The sequence below is a fragment of the Capricornis sumatraensis genome, chromosome 16 (assembly GCF_032405125.1).
Source record: "Capricornis sumatraensis isolate serow.1 chromosome 16, serow.2, whole genome shotgun sequence".
Taxonomy (NCBI): domain Eukaryota; kingdom Metazoa; phylum Chordata; class Mammalia; order Artiodactyla; family Bovidae; genus Capricornis; species Capricornis sumatraensis.
Genome location: NC_091084.1, coordinates 57,456,296 through 57,460,220, shown reverse-complemented (window position 1 = coordinate 57,460,220; position 3,925 = coordinate 57,456,296).

Genomic DNA, 3,925 nt, shown 5'->3' with positions numbered 1-3,925 from the left:
ACTGCAGATGGTAAAACTGCAGCCATGAAATTAGAAGACACTTGCTCCTTTGAAGAATAGCCATGACCAACCTAGACAGCATATTAAAAATCAGAGACATTACTTTGCCAACAAACGTCCGTCTAGTCAAAGCTATGGTTTTTCCAGGAGTCACGTAGGGATGTGAGAGTTGGATTGTAAAGAAAGCTGAGCACAGAAGAATTGATGCTGTTGAACAGGTATTGGAGAAGACTCTTGAGAGTTCCTTGGACTGCAAGGAGATTCAACCAGTCCATCCTAAAGGAAATCAGTCCTGAGTGTTCATTGGAAGGACTGATGCTAAAGCTGAAACTGCAGTACTTTAGCCACCCTATGCAAAGAACTGACTCATTTGAAAAGACCGTGATGCTGGGAAAGAGTGAAAGTGGAAGAAGGGGAAGACAGAGGATGAGATGGTTGGTTGGCATCACCAACTCTATGGACATGAGTTTGGGTAAGCTCCAGGAGTTGGTGATGGACAGGGAAGCCTGGCATACTACAGTCCATAGGGTCACAATGAGTCAGACACGACTGAGTGACTGAACTGAACAAAATTAATATGTTTAAATCTTAAGCCTCCAAAATTATGATATTAACAAGTGGGTCATTTTGAGTATGCTTAAGTGATGAGCATAAAGCCCTCTGAATAAAGTCAGTGCTCCAGAAAGATCTCCAGTTGCTGCATCATGTCAGAATACAAGAAGTCTGGACTCAGGAAGAAGGCCCTCACCTAACCATGTTGGCTCTATAATTTTGGACTTTTAGTCTCCAGTAGTGTGAAAAATAATTTTTTTATATTTATTAGTTACCCATTCTTGGTATTATGCTATAGCAGATGTCAATCCAAAAAACATCTACTACCTTCTGTTAGTTTTGCAAGCACCCAAACTACCATAAAGCTCACACTAATAACTTCAAATCACAGTATTCTGATTTTACTAGTCATATAATATACAATGGGTTTGGGTTTTACAACTTTGTATTTAATATTATCTCTTGCAAATAATTATAAATTCCTTAAAGGAGGGACTGAATATTATAAACATATATTTTTGTATTTAATCTTCCATAGTCTATAAAATGTGTCTGATATAAAAGAGCTATTTTGAAAATCTTTGATAAACAAAGTAAAATACTTGCACTTGGGAAGATTACAGGGTTCAGAGCTGCTCTGATTTAGACTGAAAATCTCTTCCTTGTCCTTTCCTTGATCTTTGACCCTGAGCCTTATTACCTTCATCTTTAAATAAGACTAATATTTTTTTCTACCATAGTCATTATATGGATTGAATGTGTAGAAGACAAAAAATAATTTTCCCTCTTCCCTTCTGACTTTTTAGCTGATAACGCTTAGTAGAAGACAGAATAATAAGAGAAAAGCAAACAGAAGTTTATTAAGATGTATGGCACCCCACTCCAGTACTCTTGCCTGGCAAATTCCATGGACGGAGGAGCCTGGTGGGCTGCAGTCAATGGGGTCGCTACGAGTTGGACACAACTGAGTGACTTCACTTTCATTTTTCACCTTCGTGCATTGGAGAAGGCAATGGCAACCCACTCCAGTGTTCTTGCCTGGAGAATCCCAGGGACGGGGGAGCCTGATGGGCTGCCATCTATGGGGTCGCACAGAGTCAGACACGACTGAAGCGACTTAGCAGCAGCAGCAGCATACCTCATGTACATGGGAGATACCCAAAGAAAATGAATAACTTCTCCAGGTGGCTTAGAATTCTAGCTTAAATACCACAGGAATAAGGAAGGAGGGGGAGGATGTACATCTTTTAAAGGAAGAGTACAAATCTTCTCTAGGTGTGCTATCAACTTCTAATCTAGTCTCCTGTAAGAAGTGCCAATCTTCTTCTGCTAAAGAGACTCCCGGGGAGGAGCCTTAGACAACTGAGTTTGTTTGGGGGGATTTGTTTTTAGGCAGATAAGAAGAGTTCAGAGTAAACCTCTCCCCTGTTTTTCCAGAGTCTAACACTCAAATTACTGGGGTCCTGCCCTGGTGGATCCAGGGTGATTCGAAGGTGGGGGGACGGAGTCGGCGTCTTTGGAAAAATACATATTTAATCACAGATATAGAGAGATTAGAAATGGATAGTGTAGTAGGAATATTAGTGGAGAAAAAGAGGCTGAATAACTTGGATTACGTGGAATAGCATCCATGCCCCAGATGGGAATTCAGCCAGGAAAACAGGAGCAAGAAAGAAGCGACATGGGGGAATCAGTCTTTCCGGAAACTGATCCGATTTCTTTATTTTTAGGTTTGCTTATATACCTTTTGTTACACATAGGGATTAATACAGAGTCACGTGGGGGTCAGCAGTCCTGACCTTTATCATAATCAGGTGCTTCACATAAATGTATAAAAAAAGGTACATCATCTTCTGGCCATGAGTGAGACCTGCTGACATTTTATGATCCTTTCTTTCTGATAACCAAAAAACTTATTTCTTCCAAGGGTGTTTTTTCTTAAACCAGGCACCACCCTCCAAATAAAGTTACATTCCTGTGGGGTGAGGGTGTAGTGAGTTACAATCAAGAAAGGAATTTATTTAACCCAAGGTTAACATGATTAGTCTTAAAAGTTAATACTTATTTCTTCCTATATGCTTAAAGGTTAATACTTATTTCTTCCTATATGCTAGTTATATTCATTATAAGGGTAGGGAACATGGGGATTTAGCAGCAAACATCAGCCTAACAAATGAAAATCCTTTCACCAATGCTCCTCTTAAGATCTGTTTAGTCTTAAGATATGATAAAGTTACATTCTTACATAGCAAGGACACAGTGATTTATAACAAAGTACAGTGATCTATTACAAAAGAGAAAATCCATTAACTCAAAAAGTCTAGTATTGCTAACATCAAAAACTACTGTATTTCCTTTTCTATATTCCAAATACATTAATTAATATATTCCCAGGTGCCTAAGGATATAGAGGCCTGGCGGCAATCATTGACTCAACAAGAAGAAAAAGCCCTATGCTAATTAAGACTCTCCAAATACTCCAAAACTCTCTGTGCTGTTTATGGTTGAGAGGTAGTAAACAATCATGTGGCAGGAGTATGGATAATCCTGTCACACAAGCTAGTCTGTCAGCAGAGAGGTTTGACCTGAGACATCCTTGTCCCACCCAGAGCAGGGAATTAGCAGCAATTATTGACACAACAAATGAAAAACCCTTCACCAATATAATTCCTAACCAACCCATTATACTAATAATTTCTAACTCCCCAAAAGAATTTGCCTTTAGTAAGTCTAAAACATCTCGTGCCTCTCAGATTGGGAGGCTATAAACAATCACATGTGGCCGGACGAACCTATACAGGTGGGCTAAATAGCCTTCAAAAGAATCCGTAGGCTGAAACACTCTTGTCACGCCCAAGAATTTTTTATTGCCTTGGAGCTGCACGTTTACTCCTTCTCTGAGAGAAATGGTTATGGGGGAGAGCCCCCCGTAAAGTCAGAGGTGTAGGTGAGAGCATAAAACAGACTCTGGTTTTGGGGTTAGATGCTCGGGAACAGGGGGTTTCCTGAGGCTTGATCACGCCTTTGCGTATGCCAAGCCTCCTTCCCCATGACCTTTGCCATGGGCGGAGTTCCTCACGCTGGCCCCCGGCACAAAATAATCAATATATTTAAGAGACATATTTAGGGTTGACACACCCTGAACTCCTACAGTCATATTTCGGGCTGGTATATTCTGCTACCTTTCAAATGTAAATCATCTACCATGATCATGGACACATTATGGCCATTTCAAAGGTGTTGGCATTCCTATTCCCCTCAGCCCTCACATCTATCGGAGTAAACTGAACAAATATCCCATGTTACCTCTTGCAACAAAAATAAGCTCATCTTTAATCTAGTGTCCCAAAGACTCATTAATGCTCTTGGTTTA